Source organism: Salvia splendens, chromosome 20, assembly GCF_004379255.2.
Source record: "Salvia splendens isolate huo1 chromosome 20, SspV2, whole genome shotgun sequence".
NCBI lineage: Eukaryota > Viridiplantae > Streptophyta > Magnoliopsida > Lamiales > Lamiaceae > Salvia > Salvia splendens.
In genome coordinates, this window is record NC_056051.1 from 22,936,400 (window position 1) to 22,949,278 (window position 12,879).

A 12,879-nucleotide genomic window follows, 5' to 3' on the forward strand; every position below is an offset into this window, starting at 1 on the left:
TCTTTCCTACATACTATATGAAGTAAAAATCAACTTCAAAAGAATCTTAAGAATCAATCCTCAAATCATATGAGCTTCTTCTTGAATTCTGAAGATGCACTAAGCCACCAGTATAATAAACCATTAAATTACAAAATTGTAAAAAGAAGAAATTTTTATACAGAAATCATACATTTCTGATATGAAGTAAAAAAGTCTCGCCACTCCAGAGCACACAAAAAAGATGAAAACTTTGGCAAGACCACAGATCGAAACCATAAAAACACAAAATCAACTCAAGATTACAAATTTCATCATTGGAAAACTTCATCACAAGATCTTTAATCAGAAAAGAAGGAAAATTGCAAGTACCCAAGAGTGTAAATCCTCAAGAAAACAGCAGAATCCAGCCCAGCATGGCTAATAAGCTCAGACTCACTCATCTTTAGCGCCTGAGGCATCCAGTTGAGAAAGGTGAAGTAAGTCATGATATTCAATTGACAAATTTGCCCACCACCACCCCCCAGCTCCTGGGGTGGTCCTCTCCCAGCAATGTACCATTTGGGAAAGTAAACTCTGTCGTTGATTGGCTGGATTCTCAACAAGGCAAAGGCCAGCAAGAATGTGAAGGCGCCGATTATGTTGATCAGCGCCGACACCCCTATATCCCCAAGACTCGCCATTTCCTCAACTCAAACACACACACAAAAAAAAGTGATCTTTTGAAAGGGAAAGGAAGGAAGTAGAAGAAAAGTGGGTAGTTAGTAGAAAGTCATGTAACAGAACTTTATCAAAGGTGTAGCAAATGAAAGATGCTGTTTTGGTTATCCATTGCTGTTAATGGCACAATCACAAAACACAACACCTCATTTGCTGAAAAAATTGTGTTTTTGGTGGCTTGTTTCCTTGTCTTTATGCTCTGGAAAAGGGCTAGTTAATGGGATGTATACAATCTGTGCACATTGATTATAGTAGTAGTGGGTCATGATGGTAATGGCTAGTTTATTTTTAGGTGGAATTTATTAGTATATAGAAATTTGCTCATGCTTATGTGTCGTGTGGAATTTTGGGACCAGTGACGAATTTTTTTGTTGCTTTTGGATTTGGTAACTGAGAGAGAAGAATTTTAGAAGATGGGATTGGAAATGTCTGGTTTTGGTTTGTGCTCGTGATTGTGCCTTGTTTATTAGTGGAGGTGGCGCAATGATTTCTGGGTTTGTAGAGTTGACAAAGTGTGAAAAGGTTCTTTTCTTCTTTTTTTTTGGGGAGTGGGTTTCTTGATTTTCTGGCGGTGCTCCGCCGCGGGGAGGCGGTGGTTGATCATGGCAAATCGCTGATTGTTCGCCGCGATTTTGGGTTATTGCAGATGACAAAGCTTGGTTGACTATGAGTTAACGTAGTTTAGATTAGCTCATGATCCCAAAGCTTATCTGGAATATTTTTTAAGTTCATTTTCATTAAAAAAAAAATCAATTCTGTAACAACTAACACATGATTATTTTATAATAGGATGTTCTTTTGTATAACAAAAGCCTAGAAAGTTGTCATTTTTTATGTATTCAAATGAGAAAGGTAAAGGAATGGAAAAAAAGAGAGATATAAAGACATCATTGAACTTGCAAAGTGGAATGTTTATTTTTTTTTCTACCAAAAGCAACATAACGTGAGGTATTAATTCTATTCTCTTTTAGTAATTTATGCAAGTTGCTCATGGAGTATTATTTTAAAACAATTAATCAATTATAGTGGACCCTTGAAAGTTGGACATAAAACAATTAATCAATTATAGTGTGTGTTTTTATAATAACTAATAACTAAATATCAATTTTGTATGTTAAAAATATCAACACAAAGATATAAATTTATCAATCTTTTTGTGTTGATAAACTTATGTCTTTATGTTAATATTTAAATTTACATGTTGTATGGATAATTATATCTTTGTGTTGATAATTTTAATACAAAAAATTAAAAATTATTAGTTATTATTATAAATTAGTTAGTACACTAACGCAACCACGACCAAATGAGTCCTATGTATATACTGTAATTTACAGAGTGTGAGGAATAATCTATATTAGGTATAATCTACGCATCAAACTATAATATTTGCATCGAAATTAGCACACCACATTCATAAAACCTAAATAAACTTGTATGCATACTGTGTCCACACGTAACGACGACTCTTATTTATTTTATTCTTTTTTAAGAATGGCATATAGAGTTCAATAATTGGAAAAAAAAACCCGTAATCTTAGTCAATATGATTCTTTAACTATAGTATGTATATGTAATATTGTATCTAATCATGTTTTACTTATATCTTAGAATATGTGTTGATTGTAAATTTTACTTTGTTAGGGAATGAGTTATGAGTCGAATGATCATGTCAAACAGTTTGGTGATCAACATTTAGAGAAGATATTTTTTTTTATTGCAGAGAAGATACTTCTTTGATAATAACAAAATTCTAGTACGAAATTTGAAGCTAGCATACACTGTGATTTTCAAATTACAAGCACCAAGTATTTTTTTAGAGAATTACACGAGTTATATATATAAAAACCAATTAAATAATCATACAAGCATAAAAAGTGATAATTTTATAATTTAAATAAATTTAAAAAACAATAGGAAGGATTGTGCATGCTTATTTTTTATTTAGGAGCCAATATCAGTCACGTAGTTAACGATAATCATAATCTTGGTAGAAAAAAAAACGCTTTTTTTTAACTAATTGGCACTTTTGTTCTAACCTAAAAAAGATTCAATAGTATAACGAGATAATAGTTATTTAAAAATCAAATAGGACATTCTAAAAAAATTTGCCAAGTAGCAGAGTTTAATACCCAGTGAAGGGACCACACAAAAGCAACGAACAAAAACTGTAAGTTTAAAAAGAAAAAATTCCCGGAATAAACTAGGTGTCTGCAACTTCCTCCATTTCCCTCTCTTCTCGCCCCAATCGCCACCATTTTCTCTTCACCCCATGTCCAGGAATGGCATTTTCTCAGAGAAATCGCGATGACACCCTAATTCTCCGGATCGAAATTCCGGGTCGTTGTTCCAAACAAAATCGCATCTGAAGAAAGGGCTGTGGTGAAATCTGCAGAATCGGGGAGATGGGATCGACCTCGGCGACTTGATACTGCGTCAGTTGGATTTCGAATCTTTGTTTTAGGGTGGGAACGTTTCTGGCGTCAATCCTGTTGTAGTATAAATCTGAATGATTATGAATTAGTGTTTGTTTGTTTATATTGTCGGATGGTTAAACGTTGTGTTGATTGCTGTTTATACTCTTTATTTTGATCTAAGGCTGCTTCTCCCAATCTATTGAACTCTTTTGATAAAATCAATATTTTGATTGATGTGTTATGATTATAGGATTCCTGCATTTCAAATATGTGCAAAGTCGTTTTCTCTATGTTACAAGCCTCCACAGAGTTTGAACTCAGATAGAAAATACAAACAGACAACACCAACACTTATCTCAACTCGTCATGCCTTTGTAGCTGCGAGGGGAGCAGCCGCCCTGGTCGCCACAATCTGCTCGAAGAGGTCTCTGATCTTCAAACCCAACGATCGGTCTGGAAAAAGCCCCGTCCATTGTTGCTCCCAGGGAAATCCGCATGCTTCAACATTCTGCTGCGTCACTTCTCCATAGAACTTGGGTCGAAAGGTTGCTCAAATGGCTCTCACATAGATCACTCATCCAGTCTGTCAAACTGCCCATCCATTTCCAGCACAGAAACCTACAAATTTCAATACAAACATAAGATTTTCCATCATCTCATAAATGGTAGAAGATGAAACAAGGTTGGAAATGAAGGGATGCATACATACCTCTTGGCCGTAGTAAGTGTCGGGGCCGTAGGAGAATTTGATGCCGGGGTAGGAGCAAGTGAGCTTCCTTCCACAGGGAATCACAAGAAATGGTGGAGCCTTCATCAAAGAGGTAGACAGGGTTGAAGAACTTGACACCTTCCTTCATTATAAGTCTCACTCTCAAACTTTTGCCCTCGTTGTCGTCCGGGATCAGCTGCGTTGGCAACACTTTCGATCACAGCGTCCGCGAACTGCTTCTGTGGATCTGCATTTTAGTTCAAGATCATCATCAACATCACCATCTATTGAATGTGTGTTTTGTGAAGATGGCAGAGGAAGTTGTTAGGGTTATTTACCGATGTAGCATCGAAGTCCGGTTTTCGGGCTTCAATGCTGGCCTTGATGCTTTCAAGGCTGTGCCCTCTTTCAGCCATGTCCCTCTGCACCATTCATCATGCCAAAATTACCTACTTGAAAATTATGATCAAGGTTTGCTTTTTTTTTCCTATTTAGGGGAAAATTACCTGAATTTTCCATGCAAATTGACTTCATTGCTGATGTCAAGGTAAATACTAAAGTCCAAGAGTGTCTCTAACACGTTCATCGTACCTTCACACATAACATAAAACTAATTTTAGAAGACTTGTACACAAAAAAAATACGTATAGGATTATGATATAAAACTAATTTTAGAAGCTAGTACACAAAAAAATATAGGATTATGATATATGTAAAATTCAATCTTAAATTCATTTTAGAAAATTCTAATTTATAAAACAATGGAGATCATTGAGGTCATTTTTAGATAACATTTTTTTTGCTCATTTAAGAAACTTATACTTTGATATGATCACCCCATGTTTTTCTAATTCGAATTTTCTAAATGGACTAAAATGATTCTGAAAAGTAACTTTCCTGTTTTGGTTCTGCAATTTTTCATTAGGAATTAATTTTAGAGGGAACCTCTTTTTAGTATACCAACTATCTTCAAATGAGCAAATTTGGTTCCGTAACATTCATAATAGCTTTAAGGTCCCATCAAACTATAATTAATATCAATTCAACTACTTTTTGGCTATTTTCAATATTTTCATGACCAAAAGTACACTTAAGGCCAATGAGGGCAATTCGATCTATTTACCCTCTCATTTTCATTAAAGTAGTAGTATGTATTTGGGATAGTTGATGTACAAAAAAATATGTTCCCTCTAATTTTAATTTCAATATAAAATATCTTAATGATAGTAATATTCCATTACTATTAATTATTTACGTTTAGTTTTACTTATTTGTAATATTTAAATCATTGTACTATATTTAATATTAATAGTGAAATAACCTAGATATAAATATATGTAAACATTATACTTATACAATATTTGTATATAAAAGTAGTTCAAATTTATATAGATGGAATAATTAATTTTTCAATCTTAAAGCTATACATAGAATATGTTATTTTAAGTACAATACAAAATTGATAATTAAAATAAAATAAAAATTATTAACATACATAGAATCTTAAATAATTCAAAGAACTAAGTTTTAGTTTTATCTACTCTTAAGTAGTAATTGTAGTCTAAAAAAATAGTTGAAATTATCAATAATCAATTTAATAAAAAAGACAATGACATCTTAGTTGAATATATGATTAATTTAAATTTATGATTGTTTAATTAAATAAAAAATTAATAGTTGCTATCAATTGTTTAAGCTCATAATGTCGCGTCTTAATATTATCATTAGGTCAATTTACAACATCATGAACTGTTCATAATTCCCATATCTATTCCCTTGACTATTCGTGAATCATATTTTTTCTACTTTATTAAATTTTTTATTTCAATGTAGTATATATTATATATTATGATTAACGTAAATTTTCAGTTAATAAAATTACGAGATTAATTAAATAAAATATTTATCTTAGTTTTATTTAAATAATTGAGAATGTAATCATATAAAAGTACTAACTAGCACTAGAAAGTAATATCATAGTATTCAATAAGGTATGGTATATATTAGTAATAATAGTATAAGAATCTATTAAACTTAATCCCAAATAAATTAGAAAAAAGAAAAAAGTTGATGAATAAATAGATTGAATTGCCCTTAATTGCCTTAAGGGTACTTTGGTCATGAAAATATTGAAAATAGCCAAAAAAGTAGTTGAATTGATATTAACTTATAGTTGATGGACCTTAAAAGATATTATGAAGTGTTACGGACCAAATTTGCTCATTTGGGACTGTTGGTGTACTAAAAAAGAGGTTCCCTCTTAATTTTATTTTGATCACAACTCAAAAACGTATTAGTTTTTTCATTCAAAAAATCCTAGTCATTTTAATTATAAATTTGATAAAATTTTGACCTGTCTCACAAACTATGAAAGTGAAATATCTAATCATAAATATTTTGTTGATATTTCAAATAGCGATTTTTTAAAATAAGATAGAATACATAAAGAAAGGTAAATATAAAGAATTAGTTTATTGAAACGACCTTGTTTATGCATTACCAAAAGACATCTTTTTATACAGAAATGTGACATTAAAGGAAAAATTGAAATTTCTTTATTTAACTTTCCATTTTCTTTTCTTACGAAATTGACCAAATGAAATTTCATGATTTAGTTGACTATTCTCTCCGTACCACATTAGTAATCACTTTTAATTTTATGTACTCATTTTATATTATAAAAATGATGATAAATAGTTAAAGTGGAGAAAATGATAAGATTGGATTTATCGTTGATAAAGAGTGCATGGGTCAGAAGCAGAGATGCTGACATGGACAAAAGCAAAATTCCTAAACCATAGAATTATGGATAAGGAATACTCACATTGGGTGTAAGCCTTCGATAACGAGGATCTTGGGAGGCTTGATTACCTCCGGCGGGTCCAGTAGACCACTAACGTGGTTGTAAATTGGCTTATCAACAGCCGTCCCATCCTTCAACGCCTTGACTTGCCTCATACATTAGATCGAAGTCATTCGCTCTGGGATCCAGTGCGGTTACGCCCTTCTCCTTCCGTCCGGTTCTGTCCAGTGAGTGGTAGTCGTCCAGGCATATCACTGTCGTCGTGTCGCTTATCAGCGTGTTCGAGTCCGGGTTCCCGCCTTTCGGGGGCTCGGCTGCTCCTCCGAAGACGGAGGTCAGCCGCCGCAATGAAGGTGGACTTCCCGCACCCCGAGTCGGCGGCTAGGCCGATCACGACGGTCTTGTCCTCGGCAGAGCATGATATCAGAGTGGAGCGCCGACCGCTGAGGGGTCTTTTGTGGTGGTGGTGAAGAGAGGATGTGTTTTTGGGGGAAGAAGGGGGAGTGGGGTTTTGGTGGTGTGGAGATTGAGTTGAGTGAGTATATAGTGGAGACTGCCATTGCTAATGGTTCTCCTCTTTCTTGGTTTACATGAAAAAATGGGAGATATATAGGGAGGGGATGGTGTGTGGTGAGTGTGAAATTTTATGGCAAGGATAGGAGGGTGTTCTTGGTGTTTTATGTGGTGGGAAGTGTTGATTTCTCTTGGGGTGTTTTTTGTCAATTTGTCATTTCTCAAATTTACTACCTGGGCAATTGTTTTGAATTTTAATATTTGTGATAAATGTAGGGAATGGTGATATCTTGAAGTTCGGATATTTGGGTGCCACGTGGCGATGAGGTGATGGGTTGCAAAGGTATGAGGGGTGTGAGGATATGGGGAGTATGGACCTTTCATGATCCCACTTCCATCTGAATTTCAACATTGTTTCTACTATGTATATGCAGTTTAATTTATGTGGTTTACTATAATACAATATTCTCTCCCGTGAATATTTATCTCATATTTCATGTCCGTCGTAATATGCCTCATTTACTACTAGAACTTATTCCTTACTGTTATGTACATAAATAATACTCCAACAAAAATCTAGTAAAATTTTATTAAACAAGTCGGTCATCACTTCTTTACCCATTTTTCATGGACAAAGAGAGTAAGTTCTGATTTGCATTTTGTTGATTTTCTAATCTACGATTAGAATTGATAGGTCTTACTATAAAAAAAAACTCTAAAGTAGTAGTAAAACCGAAATAAATACAATACCGGTATAAATTTTGTGGAGAGTAGCATAAAAAGTTTATATTGAAATCAACTTTTAGTGTAGTTTCTCTACATCCTAAGAGTAATAGAATCTGATACAAAAATGGTGGAATCAACCAAGCAGGGATACAGCCCTTGGATGACTTCCGATATAGTACTACTATCATTTCTGTCCCCGGAAATATGCATATATTTTCTGCAAGGGGGAGAAGAGAGAGATCAATAAATGGTTACAGACGACAAACGTCTCTATTCGCTATTTGTAGAAGAGTTTCAGATTTCATTGCATCATGCAAGTAATACTAAGAGGACACACACTCAACATATATATATATAGTGGAATCATCGAATTAATATGCATCGTCCTGCGTTAATGAAATTCGGTTGTATCACAGAAATTCATAAAAATATAGCATGAGTCTTACCTGGAGTACCCATAAGCTGAGCAGTGTTTCCAAGCAAAAGAATGCAAACCCAATCAGGTAAAAGATCTGCAACAGAATGGATCATTAAATAATTAGGACTGTGACACATAAAATGATACACAACGATCGTTAACTGAATCTAGGAAATAGAGATTTCTTCTGCCAGTAACTTAAGATTCTTCTCTATATCTATTATCTCCTTATCATCTTTAATACAAAGAACTAGTTTGGGGAAAAAGCATAAAGTATAAACAGATTGATTCCTAAAGAAATTGCATGCACGACGAAGGTAACATTATATATATGCATGACTTTAGCCGTCACTTGCTCGTGCATCATATCCAAGAAGAAGTTCGGAATAGTTACTATCCGTATGTAAATCTAACTGTTTTTCTCCCTCGCCTTCTTCTTCTCTTCTTCAGCAAAAGTAAAAGAAATATATACAATGGGGAAATCCTGCCATGCTAATGTTACAGGCAATCATAAATTGGAATTAATTCTGTCCAAAATTAACATCTCTATGAGAATGCAGAGAATTATAACATCTCAATGAGAATGCACCAGGAATGTCCACTAAGTTAATTATAACATCTTTGAGAATGCAGAAAATTATACAGGACTCACAAGTCGTACAACTCACAAGTAGCAAAGGAAAACTCACCCCAACTAAGACATGGTCCGAAAACACATCAACAGCTGCAAGGATGCCACTGAGAGAGACAGCAAACAAAAGAATAAGAGAAAACAAATAAATAAATGCTATAATAAGCTCTGCTTCAGATGAAAGATTTACAAGAAAATTGAAATTGCTTACGTTAATGATTGCCCTTGAAAGACGATTGGAGGTGCAATTGCAGCAACAATGCAGAAACCAATGTGAAACTGTAAAGTAATGGAATCAAAGATCATCAATATGGACAATCTACCATATAGCACATGAAAGATCATCATATAGACATGTACACATAATATCAAGGTGCAACATCCAAGCATACCATATAGCACATGAAAAACCACCCAAACTTCAGTGCACTATCAGTCCTGAGGATGGGAACCAGAAGTATGTCAAGAGAAATTAATTCCAATATGCTATGAGTCTGCAGAGAGTAGTAAAAAAACAGATTTCAAGTACCTCATTGCACGATACAAAGGCCTGTACCAGAGCACATATGAGAGGGGGCATCCCATTAGGGCATAGATTATGGCACAGTAAATGACATTTCTTACATTAGACTATAACCTCCAAATTGGCAACCTACAAAGTTAAAGCACACATTCACACACTTACCACCACCCTTTATCCAGCAAATGGTGACTGCAACAACATTAAATAAAAGGCAAAGTACAATCCCTGTAACAAAAATGCACAAAGATAAGGTAATTACTCCAGCAAAAATCAGAGTTGAAACCAAAGTCATACAATAGGCTATGGAATAACATTGAGCTGATCAGTTCTTTTTAGAAAACAAGAAACTAATAATGAGCAAGCTACATGAGCCAAATGCAGTTACCAACAGACAGCTACACTTTATCCTGAAAACAAGGTACTTGGCGAATTTGAAACAGCGGTATAATTCAATATTTTAAAAGTCTAAGCCAAACTATGGTGCAGTTCAAACCAAACTATTTGCAAGGATACAAATTGCACCCATACCACACTTTAATAGAATGTGTCATTTTATAACAAGAAGAGCATACCCACCTAACCAACTTGCAAAGCCAAATACTGTAACTTCTGAGCATGAACTGGTATTTCATTGGCTATATCATGATGGATAATGGGAAAAAATGGAGGCCAGTTTCTATCGTCGACAGGAACACCAGCTGAATGGAAGTGTTGCTAAATGTATTAGAAACATAAGAACAAAAAAATAACAAGTCTGTTAGCCCTGATCTTATAGATTACCATTGTTAACAGCATCTTCTCTCCGTTTAATCTCCTGCAGGACAAAAGCCAATAAGTACTTTTTTTATTTGCATGATTACAATGGCGTAAAGATATGGCAGCACACAAACACCCGAAATAAAGAGCTCAAGTCAATGGCTTTTGCAGATTAAGAGTCATCCAGTTCAAGAAGTAAAGTCTATGACCAAAATAATACTCTTGACATTTATAACTACCTACATCAGTTAAATGGATAGTCATCATGAATTGTCTGTTTAGTTCATTTTCTTGTATAGAAAAGACAGATCACGTTGGGTATTTTTAGTCAGATACAAATATTGCATAAAATCTGATGTAATGCAAATAGACACTGATGTTACAACCCTAATATACATAGTATGTATGGCCAAATTTGGGCAACATAATAAATATGATCAGAAGGTTTCTGAAACATTTGGAATCCGCTTGCTGTAATATAACCTAACTAAAACTTACCCTCTCTTTTTACTTTAAATCTGCTTCCCATGCGGCAAGTTCGTTCTCCTTTTTCTTTGAATCCTGAAATATTAGGCAACAGAGTTACGATAAAAATTCATAATGACAGAGAAGACATGGGTAAACGTATACTTCTAAAAAAGATTACATTCATAGCATCTAATGGTATATCTACAGTGGCTTCATGTTTCTGACCAAAACCGAGTGCACTTGAAACCACATTGGGAATGCGAGATTTTGACTTGTCGCCATTCTGGAGAAAAAGAAAAAAAAACATATTAGGTTGGTCGAGGCCACATGGATAACTGGAGAAGTTTGTAATGAGTATCAACAAACATTTCAAATCAACCACAAGAAGTCATAATATTTATGGTATGCATCAGGTAAAATGAGACTCTGTCAAGCTCACTGGCGGATCCAGAGGGTGCCTGGGTCAGCCGAAGCATCACCAACCAAATACTTGCCTTGTATTTTATATTTTAGAAGCATCTTTCACCATTGAGAAACTCGGTTTTGGAATCAAACAAATGGAAAATATGTCATACTACAACATCATTCTTCTCATTTGTAAGAATTAGACTGGTTAAGAACATCAGAAATGCAGTCAAAAGATACCTTACTTTTGTTGTGGTCTAGTCTTTTCTATTTCTCTTAGGAGATAGGAAAAGGAATTTAAAACGTTTTACTAGCGATATTGAGATATGTTATCAGAATTTAGGCCAAGATGTTTCCATCCGTTTCAAAGATGTGCAAAATTTTGAGAATTAAAACCATTTCTAATCAAATTCAGTGTCATATGCTACCTTACACTAAAAAACCATACAATAATTAATTAGCGATAAATCCAAAATCGATTTACGCAACCGTTGATTAGAAATAATGATAACAAAAACAGCATTCATATTAATTTCGTATAGAGTCACTCCTCCAATTAATTCAGATTTAACCGAACGAATAGAGCCGTAGGCATCGGATCTGAACCAAATAATCACAACTTCTACAAACACTAGAAATAAGCAACATTGAAGAAATTGACGAATGTAATGTTATATTTAGGCAGATCCGAATAATTTGGAAATGCGGTTACCGAAAATGGATTGACTTCAGGTTCTTCCTCATCAAACGGATTGGGATCGTTTCCCCGATTCATAACCACCGACTCTTGCTGCGCCTAAACTCCCAAGGAGTAGTAAATTAGGAATGATGTCTTGATGGTAAAGCGAGAGAATGAGAAAGAGAGAAGTGACAGTCGTGAATGTGCTTCTTTATTGCGAGGCGGGACAAAATGGAAATATTATGCATATTTTGGAATTAACTCAATTCCTGCATATATTCAACTCGAATTTAACTAATTAGCAAATAAATTTTCTAGCACTTAAAATCTGATTAGAAAAATTATAGAATAGGAAATATAGGTCAATATCAGCTACTGCTATATTTATGTTATTGCATTTTCTCACTTTAAAACGAAATTTAAAGTTAGTAGCACTGTCTGTTAAAAAAAAATAGTCTTGTTATTCTACTTGGTTTTTATTTGAAAATTAATCTCCATTTATTTGTAATAAATTCTCTCTCTAATGAAATGAGTTTTATAACGCCGTTTTGACCACTTTTTTCTTCCTACTAAGATTTTTTTAAATTTCGAATAACAATGTAGATAAAATCCAAAGCTGACTTTTTTACCGTTATTATAAATCCAATTACGAGTTCAAAAAAATAATCAAGTTATTCCATCAAATATAGTGGAGTCGTATTATTTTTTTAAACATAGCACTAGACGGTCAGCGACCTACTTCGGTGACCAAGTTGAACACAGAAAATCGAATAGCAAAAAAATCGAACACCAGGCTGCCAAAATTTCGATCAAGTCATAGTATTTCCACAAGGTTTGAATAGCCAAGCAAGATGAGGCATAAGAATATGACAAGAAGCTCGAGTTATAAACATCCGACAAAAAGGAGTAGCAAGCCAAGCCGATGGGAAAATGGCCGTGGGTGATCATATAAGAGCATCTCCAATGCCGGCGTCAAAATCGCGACGCCGATTTTCGCCGACGCCGAACCATTGGAACCGGCGTCGGCGAAATCGGCGTCAAAATCGGCGTGGCCATGCCGATTCGCGCGATGACGCCAGTTCCGACGCCGATCCTCACGGCGCCATTGTGGGTCCCGGATCGGCGTCAAACC

At 34.5% G+C, this 12,879-nt stretch overlaps 2 pseudogenes; both read right to left on the reverse strand.

The window, feature by feature from the left end:
• Positions 1-3,346: 3,346 nt before the first annotated feature.
• On the reverse strand, positions 3,347-7,397 carry LOC121780737 (annotated as a pseudogene).
• A 482-nt stretch (positions 7,398-7,879) lies between these two features.
• Positions 7,880-12,072, reverse strand: LOC121780878 (annotated as a pseudogene).
• Between the last annotated feature and the right edge of the window lie 807 nt (positions 12,073-12,879).